Source organism: Capra hircus, chromosome 2, assembly GCF_001704415.2.
Source record: "Capra hircus breed San Clemente chromosome 2, ASM170441v1, whole genome shotgun sequence".
Taxonomy (NCBI): Eukaryota; Metazoa; Chordata; class Mammalia; order Artiodactyla; family Bovidae; genus Capra; species Capra hircus.
Window position 1 is genome coordinate 16,373,767 of NC_030809.1, and position 12,155 is coordinate 16,385,921.

General features: G+C 54.5%; 1 long non-coding RNA gene across 1 annotated transcript; it reads right to left on the minus strand.

The window, feature by feature from the left end:
• LOC106503414 lies at positions 1,040-11,080 on the minus strand. Its single transcript, XR_001297090.2, has 3 exons — positions 10,592-11,080; positions 8,555-8,694; positions 1,040-2,100 (listed from the first exon to the last, which is right to left on the minus strand). It is a non-coding gene; the product is annotated as an uncharacterized LOC106503414 (long non-coding RNA).

Below are 12,155 nucleotides of genomic sequence, written 5' to 3' on the forward strand. Positions count from 1 at the left end.
GGAAAATTCATCCAAGACACAAAGCAAATGCAGGACCCAGTGGGGAGCCCTGGAAAAAGCTGGCAGGACCCCACTGCTGGGGGAAATGGAGGCCATATCCCACCCCTTCCCTGAGGGCTGGATATTTGGGAAGAGAGACTCTTCAGGAAACTGAGCACAAGGAGGCCACGCCTTGCCTGGGCTGGCCAGGAAATTAGAGGAGGGGTAGTGGAGGATGGAGTGGGATGCTCCCTGTGGCAATAGCCGAATACCACATCTGTGCCCTCTGTGGCCCTCAGACATTTCCAAACCTCCACCTGACAGTGCAGGTGGGCAGTCCATTTTGAAGTCATTAAGAGGGCTGCCACTAGTTGCAAGAGAATTGTATATCCCACCTTGTAAACACCTAAGTGTGGTGATGAGCCACAAGAATTAGCAAAGCCATGACTTGGTCCCCTTTCTTTTTAACTTGCTGCTAAAAGCCTTCAATTTTTTATTTTGTCAATTTATTTTTAATATTTTTTTGGCTGCACCACATGGCTTGTAGGATCTTAGATCCTTGACGAAGGATTAAATCTGTGCCCTCAGCAGTGGAAGCGTGGAATCCTAACCACTGGACCACCAGGGAATTCGAATTCCTAAGGCCTTCATTTTTAAGATAAATTAGATGCATAAATCTCTCATCACTGGCACAGGATGTTCCCTGTCTCCTTCCATACTGCTGAGAACTGTTGTTCAATCGCTAAGTCACATCTGACTCTTTGTGACCCCATAAACTGCAGCATGCCAGGCTTCCCTGTCCTTCACCATCTGCCTGAGTTTGCTCATGTCCATTGAGCAACTATGTCATCCTCTGTTGTCCCCTTCTCCTCTTGCCCTCAGTCTTTCCCAGCATCAGAGTCTTTTCCAGTGAGTCGACTCTTCACATCAGCTGGCCAAAGTACTGGAGCTTCAGCTTCAGCATCAGTCCTTCCAATGACTATTCAGAGTTGATTTCCCTTAGGATTGACTGGTTTGATCTTCTCACTGTCAAAGGGACTCTGGAGAGTCTCCTCCAGCAACACAGTTCAAAAGCATCAGTGCTCAGCCTTCTTTATGGTTCAGTTCTCACATCGGTACATGACTACTGCTGAGAACTGATCAAACTTAAAATACTGGTGAACCTACTGATTGATGACTGTCAGCCCCAAAAGCCCCATTACAGGTAAACTAAGTCAGTTTCATTGTCAACATGTTGAATGTTGAGATCACATGGTCATCATTAAATCATAATATCCAACAGCTTCAACTATTCGGGGCCATATTTTATAGCTAACTCATGCCCCAAAGCTTGTTGAGAGGTCAGCAACCTATCAGGGGATACTCAGAGGAAGACTTGCCCAGGCTTGGTCACTCACTCAAGCAACACGGAAACTTGTGGCTGCAGTGTCCTGTGGTGAGCTCTGAGGATGCTGAAAGGGCCTGGCCCTAAGTGGAGGACAGAAGGGGCCCATGACAGCCGTGCCACCACCAGCCTGTAGGCTCCAAAGACAGCCCTATGCTGTATCTGTGACTATATCTTGCACCTAACAGGAGACCTAATGCTTAGGAGGTGCTCAATAAATAAGTACAATGAATAATATGACATGCCTCTGATAACAAACATTTGAGAAATCACGAGGAAGCAGTTAATTCTGCTAGGGAACTGAAGAAGCCTTCACAGATGAGGTCACAGGACCAAGCTGGTCCTTCAATGTAGGAGTCAACAGGCAGAAAAGGGAGAAGGGCACTCCAGGAAGAGGGTAGCGAATGGGAGGGTGTGATGTCTCAAGAGGTCAGGCAGGAAGAAGGCAGGATGAAGAAGGATCTTGAAATACAGGAAGGTCCAGGCCCTGCAGACTTTATGCTCTGGTTATAGAGTCCACTGTCCACATGACAAGCTCTTCTGAGCATCAGCAGCCAAGTCGCCTCTTTAGAAACATTACTTTCCTTTTGTCCAGTGGTGAAACCATGCTGTGTTTCCTTTCTCATCCTGATTGGCAGGAAGCTCCTTAAGTGCTGGGTTCCTTATACTTTTTTTGTGCCCCGGAACAGTCCCATGTAGCACCTTTCACCCATAGGTCCTGGGTCAGTTCTCTGTTGCTGCAAAATACAACAAACATAGCATCTTAAGACAATATGCCTTTATTAGTCAGTTTATCACGGGAGTCTGAGCTCTTCAGCAGGGCTTCAGTCAAGGTACTGGCCGGGGCTGGGGTCTCATCTGAGGTTTGACTGAGGAAGAATCTGCTTGCAAGCTCACGTGGCTGTTGGCAGAATTCAGTTCTTTACAGGTGACAGGCAGAAGCCTCAGTTTCTTGCTTGGTGCCAGCTGGGATTCTACCCTCTCTACAGGCAGTCCACAGTTCGGCAGCTTACTTTTTCAAAGTCAGTAAGGGAGGGGGTACCCTAGCAAGATGGTTGTTACCATCTAGCGTAACACAACCACACACACACAACCACACATCTCATCACCTTTGCCCTATTTTACTGGTTAGAACAAGTGCCACACATCCATGCCTCCCTCTCACACCCAGGAGGAAGGCTCATGGGGCCACCTCAAATCTGTCCACTGCAAGTCCTCATCGGATAGTAACCGCTAATTGAACTACTCCTTTTGGCAAATAAGAGCATCAGGTCACACAGACATACACAGTGAAGTGAGCAAACAATTCCTGCTAAGAATGCTCTCCCTGCCCCCAAAGAATTCACTAAAATGTGGGGTATAGGTAAGTTGATAAATACGAGATGAAGACACATTATAGGATTCACATTACTGCTGGAAAGACTGCAAGTCTTCTACCATCAACGTGATTATCTGATTGTCATAAATTTCTTGATTGACAAACATAAAACAAAGGTAGTAGCCATAAAGTGGGAACTAGGTCAGATATCACTATTATGAATTTGGCCCTTCCCCAGAAAAATGTCTCCTAACCCCCAGCACCTATTGTTTTCCCCTACATTATAGATAAAGTTACTGCAAAGTTTCACTAGCACAGTATGAGAGTCTGGGTTCTGAGGTCACATGGCATTAAGCTTAGTCACTGTATGACTTTGGACAAGTTACTTAACTTCCAATAAGGACAGTAAATGCTTGTTTAGTATCTGCTACGTACCAGGCTCGGGCTTCCCTGGTGAATCAGTAGTAAAGAATCCGCTTGCAATGTAGGAGGCTGCCTGCAATGCAGGCAACTCGGGTTCGATCCCTGGGTTGGGAAGATTTCCTGGAGAAGGAAATAGGAACCCACTCCAGTATTCTTGCCGGGACAATCCCATGGACAGAGGAGGCTGGCAGGCTACAGTCCATAGGGTAGTAAGAGCTGGACATGACTTAGTGACTAAACCACCACTACCACCATATGCCAGGCTTTTTACATACATTAAGTTCATTAAAATTCATATACATTCCTTTAACCCAAACACCGAGGAGAGTAGGCACCATTTACGCATTTATAGATAAGAAAACTAAGGGATGATTAAGCAGAGGCTGAAATTCTCAACTTGAGCAGGATCATGGAGATTGAAGGGTTGTGCCTGAATGCTCAGTCGGTAAGTTGTGTCCAGCTCTTTGTGACTCATGGACTGTAGCCTGCCAGGCTCCTCTGTCCATGGGATTTTTCTAGGCAGGAACACTGGAGTGGGTTGCCATCTCCTTCTCCAGGGGATTTTCCTGATCCAGGGATCGAACCAGTGGTCTCTTGTGACTCCTGCATTGGCAAGCGGATTCTTTAGCACTAGTGCCACCTGGGAAGGCCAGAGGGTCAGTGGTGGACTAGATAATTGAGGGCAAGGTAAAAGCAAATAGGATGCTAGCGCTAGCAGATTCGCTAACCTGCTGTCCCCGCTGCTAACGCTGGCCAAGGACAGACAGAAACCCTGTGGTGCAGGGCAAGGGGCCTGTCTCAGCTTCTGGAACCTTCCACTAGGTCCACAAGGGCAAGGGCATCTGTGTTAACCTGTGAGCAGGAGGAAGCCCAGGAACCAAGACTTCGTGGTCCTGGGAGGACTAGTGGGTAGAGGGGGCCGAAGTTCAGTCTCTTAGCAGAGAAGTGGGGAAGGGGCTGGACCGAGTGGGCTCGACCAACAGAGACACACCTGGAGAAAGGGCCCTTTCAGAACAGTGGGCTCCTCAAGACTGCTCAGCAGACAAGATGGTGCACCAGGGACGGGAGAAGAGGCTGGCACTCAGAGGGGTCTAGGGACCCTCCTTTCCACTCCCCACAGCCAGGAGGCTCTGGGTCTCTGCGGATCTAGGGGTCCCTTACCCTGCATCCTTCTCCCGCCCCCACCTCCAGATCTTTAGCCCTCGGAGGCTGCCTCCTCTCGGGCTGTGGGGAGGGGACCTGTCAGAAAGTCCCCAAACTCTCACAGAGCCACATACCCTCTTAATTCAGAAACCCTTCCTCTGCCCAGTCGCCCCTTCATCCCTGTACCCCAGCCTGCAGGCCACCCTGGGAGTCTGGCTTCTCAGCAGGGCTTAGCAAAAAACAGTGTTTCTTACACTTTTCCCGCCAACACGGCGGGGTAATAGCCGGGAGGCTCCGCCGGTTCGCAGACACAAAATGAAGGCGGCTCAGTGCAGAACCAGGCTGCAGACAGTCCCCAGGGGGCACATGGAAACCGCGTGCCTGTCCTCACTCCCTCGAACACCAGCCCCCCGCCCCCGCATCTCCCATCTCCCAGTTTCCGCCTGCCTGTTTCCCCTTCCTTGAGGGAGTGGGACAGAGGTGTCCCCCGCGCTTTGGCGCTTGCTGCCCGCGAGCGTGCCCATTTTCCCGCGGAAGTGGGCGCATTTCTGCTCGCGAGCTGTTGGCGCGCGCCGGGCACACACGGCGATCTCTCGCTGTGATGGGGTCGTTGGCGCGCGCCCGGGTGCCCCTCAGGCCGCCTGCCCCTGGGGAGAAATGTGAGCCCCCAACACAAGCTGGAGGCTCTGCAGACACTGCACTGGCCCGACCCTCCCCCTACAAGGTGCAGCCCGGGAGGGACTCGGGACGCCAAGAGCGCGTAACGAAACGCAGGAGCGCTCAGGCCGGTGACAGTCAACTTGGCGCACAAATACGGGCTCAGGGGCCGCGCCTCGGCGGCGGGGACGGAACGGACGGTGCGGTGCGTCTGGGATCGCAGGGTCCTGCGGGGGCCGCCGCTCGGCCGGGGGCGGGGAGGCGGCTCCTCCATGCTACAGTTGAGCCCTGGAAAAACCCCGGCGCGCGGGGGAGAGACGGGCCAGCTCGCAGGCACGGCCGCGGATGGCGGGAACAAAGACGGCCCGCGGCCGGATGCAGTCATGGAAAAACCCATCGGTGCGCCGGGGCAGGGGCGACAGGGGAGGGGCGGCGCGCGCCAGACCGCCCCGCCACCCTAGCCGGCCCGCCCGGGCGGGGCTGCTCTCGGATCCCGCCCCGGGAGCGCTCCTCGCAGGCAGAGGGGGAGACCCGGGAAAACAGAGAATGCCGGGCGGGAAGGGGCGGCCTGGGAACCAAGAACCAGAAGTACCCTGGCTCCGGGGGCGGCGCGCATCCTGGCTCCGCCAGCATACCCTCGTGCTCTCAGCCGGGGCGGGAGGGTGGCCGGCCTGGTGCGCGCCGGGTACACGCGGACTGTACACGGCCACTGGGCAGCTGCGGCAGCGGGTGGTGGCCGGCCCCTAGGGGGCGCGCACAGACACCTCCCCCCCCACCCCCAGGCCAGGGCGCGGACGCGTGTGCGGCGGCTCACACGCCTCTGTACACACATGATCATATACACGCACGTGCTCCCTGACACGCGAGCTGACTCCGGCTCCCAGGACAGAGGGAAGGAAAGCGTCCTACCGGGCGGGGCGGATTAGATGCTCCTTTGGCGGCCCCCAGGGCCGGTGACAGAACCTCAGGAGCTAGAGGTGAGGACCGAATCTGACGCCGAGGTTAGGGTCCCCCCTTCCCCCTACTTTACAAGTGTGTGCCAGGATCCCATCTCAGGGCTAGAGTTTCCCTCCCATTCAGGATGCTGCCTGCCGGTCCTGGTCTTAGGAACCCTCCTGGAGACGGGGAGGCATAAAGACTTTTTTTTCTCTTTAGAAAAGGAAAGTGTTGGCTGGAGTCGGGCTCAGTGACTTCTGAGGCCTTTCCAGTTAACGACTTATTATGAAGGAGGAACTGGACCCAGAGACCATAAAAGGAGTTGGTGGGAGCGGAGGAATAAAAACCTTGTTGCCTGATTTGGCCCCAGCCACAGGCTCAAACGTCCCCTTGTTTGTGCTTCTGCCTGCAGTGGGGCGCCAGGGTGCAAACGTGAACTCATGGGGGTCCCTGGGTGGGGAGGGGGCGTGGAAGAGGACATAATTCTGGGGGGCCCAGAGCCAGATTCTGGAGAAGAGACTTCAGGTTCTGCCTGAGTGGGGAGGCTGCTAGGTTGGAGTGGCAGGTTGGGGTTCTTGAAGCCCGGAGGGCAGGGAGCCCACCACCTCAAAAAACTCAGGAACAGGGCTGTCTTTCTGAGGTCTGGCTGTTGGAATTGTGGGAATACAGTTGTGCTGGGAGTTCCAGCCACCTCCCAGAATACAGAATACAGGCACACCAGCGACAGGACAGGGTCAGAGGAGCTGGCAGCCACTTGTGGTCTCCTTGGGAACTGAGGTTGGAATCAAATGACCAAGACCCGGCCTCTCCCTAACTTCCTGGTTTGGGGGATCTGATCCGACATCTCTGGACCTCAGATTCCTCATCTGTAAAGTGGGAACAAGAGCTCCTCCGTAGGCTCCCTCCATCCTGCCTGCCTTTTCCACTTCTCAAAGCCCCTGGAGCTTGCTCACCAGGACTCCTTCCAAGGCCTAATTTCCTGCGAGCAGGTGGGGTCCAGTGGGACGTAGGCTGGGGAGCAGCGCCCCCTCGTGGTAAATATCGGGAGGGCTCGGTTATTCCAGGAGGACTCACGCGGGCTACCCTGCTTTTGGTGCCTGATGGGGCCTCTGGCAATTTACAGCTTCCATGGGCTGATCCTGGGGCTCCACTCAGGGAGGCTTTTCCATCTTGCTTCAGCTACCCCGTTGAGCAACCAGAGAGAATTCTGCTTCGCCGCAGCAGCCTCTGGTCTGCCTTCTCACAGCCCTGCTTCTCCATTTTTAACAGGCTCCTCTCACTTCTGTCCCGGAGGAATCCATTTGGCATTTACACTGTGCTTTACAGCTTACATAGCACTTTGACACACATTACTCGTCCCTGAGGTGTGCTGTTTCTGGGTGGTGACGGCCCTAGATGGATAGAGGATCCTGGTTTGGGGCGTGGCTCCAGCACCAGAGGGCTGGTTTGGATCCTGCCTCCTCCATCCAGCTGTGTAACCAGGGCGACGCTCAAAACATTGAATAACCAGTAGGACAGGCAGCGACCAATCAGAACAGATCCTGCCCTAAACACCAGGTACAGCAAATGTGTGTACCTGCTGAAGATTCTGGAACAATCTCACCCTCACCTCGGTTTCTCTATCTTCTGTAAGGACACAGTGATCCCACTTTATAGGACTATTGTGAACACTGAATTAGTTACTGGATATAAAAGGTGGAGAAACCAGTGTCCGGGACATAGAAAATACCCACTAAGAGCTTTATTACTGGTCCCTTCTCTTCTCAAGACTCTGTGACTCAGGGTGAGCAGCACTCTTAAGGGATAACACCTCCCCTCCCTGCAGTGAGCCCTCTATATACATCTGGGCTTGCCCCCTGGCTCACTTCCCACTTACCACACTTCCTCTAGTTATCCTACTCACCAGAAGTGCTTCTCAAGCTTTCCCACGTATCCAAATTTCTGCGAGACCTTATTAAACTGCAGATTCTGACTGAGGAGGTCTGTGTGGGGCCTGGGATTCTATATTTCCTACAAGCTCCCAAGTGGTGCTGATGCTGGTCTGAGAAGCAAGGCTCCCAGAGATCACTGCAGAAACAGAAGTGTCAGTAGATTGTGAGCCATAAATGTTCATTGAGTATTTACTCAGTGCAAGGCTTCTCTGGTGGCTCAGAAGGTAAAGAGTCCAACTGCAGTGCAGGAGACCTGGGCTCGATCCCTGGGTAGGGAAGATCCACTGGGTCAGGGAGAAGGGCAACCCACTCCAGTATTCTTGCCTGAAGAACTCCATGGACAGAGGAGCCCGGCAGGCTACAGTCCATGGGGTCTCAAAGAGTTGGACATGACTGAGCGACTAACACACACAGTCAGTGCAAGGCTGTGCAGGGATCCAAACAGTCCAAGGGCTGGGTTCCAGCCTCAAGTGGCAGATTAGTTATCTCGCACAAATGGAGGTTAAAACCTAGCAACTGGGCCAAAGGGCTAACGTGCCAAAGGGGATGCTTGTGGTGAATCCATTCTCCTCCCGGTAGCCAGAGTGATGCTTTAAACAAGTGATGCTCTGGGCCTTGGCCAAGATATTTTACTTTCTTCAGTTGAGGTGATCCCCAGAGAGGGCTGACAGCTGAGGATCCTTCTGTCTGAAGCCTGTACTCCCAGCTCTGGGGTACCCTAAGTCCTTCAGGCCTACAGGTGACCTGGATGGTGCAGCACAGTGCCCACGTGGGGGTACTCACCCTGGCAGGAGGGCAGGAATCAGAGAGCCTGGTGGAGGGGGCGGGCTGTGCAGGGAGTCCAGCAGAGGGGTTTGCCAGCCCTGATCCCAGGGTAGAGATGAACCAGATGGGCTGAGGCAGAAGTTCTCTCCCTTGGTTCCCTGAAGACAGAGTGGGATGAATCATGGGTGGGATGTAGACCATAGGCACAACCTCGACTTTTGTTCCTCTGTGTTGGTGTAGTGTTAATCAGTGTCAACATCATCCATCAGCTGTTACACTTCACATTTCATCATCTTAGGTAGATGACCCTCATATTTTTCCAAGAGCAAGTTTTGTTCAGCTCGAAATAGGGAATCAGACAATCAGTATTTGCAGGAATGAGCATTTCTGAAAGTGTTCTGTGGTTTGGGTCCTTTGCTAAGAAAGTACCAGGTCTACCCCTCCGCCCCCACATGTGATATCTTGTGAGCCTCTTTGAGGCCGCCCTAGATGTCCACATTGTGTTGATTGGATGGTGTGTACAGTGGTCCAGGAAGCAGCCAGCAGCAGCATGGGGAGAGGCCAGCAGAGGGACCTGAGAGAAGGAAGAGGCGGGCTGTGCCCAGGAAGGAGCCTTGCTTGGGGGGACACAGCAGCTGGGTTGGCCTCATGAGCCTGTACCCTGTGCAGTCCCATGGGGTTCCGGGCTTGGCTTAATGCTTTGCCGTCCCTGTCTTGAGGTCCTTTTTAAATTTCATTTTTGTTTTCTTTTTTGTTTTTGTTGTTGTTGTCTTGACATTCTCAATACTTTTTGAAGAAGGGGCCTTGTATTTTTGCTTCATTTGGGCCCCATACATTATGTAACTGGTTCTGCTTGCCAGCTCTGGTTCCTGGGCCCAGAGCCCGTTCTGCAGGGCCCATCTGGGAGAACACAGGTTGGGGGGGGGGCGGATCCTTGAACAGGTCTTTGTGTGAATCTGGGATCATGGAGCTTGCTCCACCCTGAGAGGAGGAGAGGATAAAGGCTGCAGGGTTTGCTCAATTGAGAACCAGGCCCAGGAAGCCAGCCCCTGATGCTGGTCTTTCAGAGATGCCAGGTGCCTCCCGTCTTCCAAGCCCCCATCAGTGAGACTAAGAGACAGGAAGGGCCACAGGGATGGAGTAGAGGCCTCGCTTGGCTGGGACCAGCAGAGCGCCCCCTGGCTCCTGGGTCAACAATTGGCCAGGATGTGGGCGCTGGGCTCATTCTCTCTGGCCTGGGTTCAGATATGTGTCCCAGAGTCCAGCCTGGTCTGGCTCACTGGACGGCTCCCTGGAGACAGACTGTGAGAGGCTTGGGTGTTACTCTGTTTTGACAGGTGGCATACGGAGGAAGGAGCCTGAGAGGCCTGGACAGACTGTGTCACTTAAGTCCTGAGACACAGTTAGGGGCTGGGTCCTGAGGGGACCCACTCCCCACTCCCATCCCCACCTTCCTGGGCCTGGGCCAGCTCACAGGCCCAAATTTAGGTCACGGCTTTGTCTTTGCACACCTGATGCTCTTTCTGCTCCAGTGGTGTCTTGTCCCTCCCCTTCTTCCACTCCAGGTTGAAACAATATCCTCTCCCAGGGGAACATCTGCAGTCCCATGGGAAGCGCGTGCAGCGCGCCCACTGTCTGCCAATGAGGGTGACAGTGAGCCTGGGCTGCTCCAAACAGGAGTGCGTCACTTCAAGGAGTTCACCCAGCCGAGCATTTATAAGTAGGCCAAAGCCTGGCGGTCCCAGGGGCCCCCGAGTGGGGAGAAAACCTGGGCGACAGGGAGTAGAGTGGGGGGCGTCCTGCTTTGGGCGCAGACCTCGCCCCGCCTGGGTCGCCGGTCTCCGAGAGCTGAAAAGGGCCTCTGTGTTCCGTCTCCTGCCTGCCCGCGGGCCAGGAGCGCATTTCCGCAGCTGCGCCAGACCCCGGAGGCTCCGCAGACCCTCGGGGGACAGACGCAAATAGTTCCCGGCCCAGCTGCCCAGCCAGTTACCTTGGGAACCAAACTCAATCGCCTGACGTCACTAGGCCGTTGCGTAGCAACCGGCAAAGACTCACCCTGCAGCTCTCCCCGCCTCCGCGGTGAGGTAGCCGTCGCCATGGAGACGGCGGGACTGGGCAGGGCGCTGCCCGGCCGCCCTGTCCTCCTCGCCCCTCGCCCGCCTGGTCGCGCCCTCCCCTCCTCCCTGCGACGGAAGGGGACCAGCCCCAGCGGAGAAAATGGCGCCTCCTGGCCTCAGGGCGGCTGGCAAGGGCCCCGTGGTGGCCTAAAGTACGTCCTGCCGCCAACTGGGATCTCTTTCCCAGAGAGGCCTTTGTTCACCGTCACCCCCCTGCCTGCCCCCTTTTGGGTCCCCAGCCTGGGTTCCTGCTCTGGAGACAAGGACCAGGCGGCAGCACGGGACATTTCTCCCCACCCCCATTGCCCAGGACATCTCAGCAGTGTTTGGCTACCTGCCTTGTGGGAGGAAACACTGGGCCCTGCTCACGCCACTCTGCTCCCATCCTTGGTTCCCTCCTCCGCCTTCCCCTGGTGCCTTCCCCTGACGTCTGTGCTGTGACATTCACCTCCATGCCTGCCTGCCGTGCTGGGAGCGGTTTGGCCAGGTCACCCCCGGGTGGGGGGCAGTGGGGAGGGTAAAGCCTACCTGACTGCTTTCCGGAGTTTCTGTTGTGGGTGTTGTTCCGCGGTTGCCCCATCTCCATCTCACACCATAGCAGATTATACAATGCCGAATTCCCAAGCCCAGAACCTTTCAGGGACCAGCAGCAATCTGCCACTCTGCCCTGCCTCCCTCCTGCCTTGACTAAACCGTCTTTGGCCAGGAATAATCCTAACCACCTCCTCTTGCTATAGCACCTTGATTTCTTGTTCAAGTTCAGAGCAGTGGAGGCCTACTGTGGCAGGCGTTTTTCTTCATCAAAAACTGCATTTTGACAAGCACTTAATATTCCCTGGTGGCTCAAACGGTAAAGAATCTGCCTGCAATGCAGGAGACACAGGTTCGATCCCTGGGTTGGGAAAATCCTCTGGAGAAGGGAATGGCTACCCACTCCAGTATTCTTGTCTGGAGAATCCCGTGGACAGAGGAGCCTGGCAGGTGGCAGTCCATAGGGTCTCAGAGCTGGACACGACTGAGCAACTAAAACACACTCAATAATATACAGGCGGTCAGAAACAAAGCCAGGTGTTTTAGGCGAATCCTGTTTTCTCATGGATATTTAAATTTTAGAGATCCAAAGGAAGAATTTTCAATCCATGGAATTGCAAGGAGAACACTTCAGAATGCCTCAGCTCTTTCCAAACACATGGTTCAGAGACAGTCTGACTGTGGGCAGAGGGTTCACAGACAAACTCTAGTGTCGTGGTGGGCATCTTCAGGGCTCAGAGCTGAGGACTGTACTCTGGCTTTGTGCGGACATCTGACCTCATCTGGAGCCTCAGACTGGTTTTGTGGGAAAAGTGACTTTTATCTGCGGGGGAACCTTCAGATGTGAGTGGAAAGGGAGGTCAGGGCTGTGCCACCTGCAGTGGGGAACCCCAGGCAGCTAGAAAAGGACAGTTTGCCTGGCTCCCGCTTTTCATCTCTGGGACGGAGGGGCGTGGCTCAGGATGTCCAGA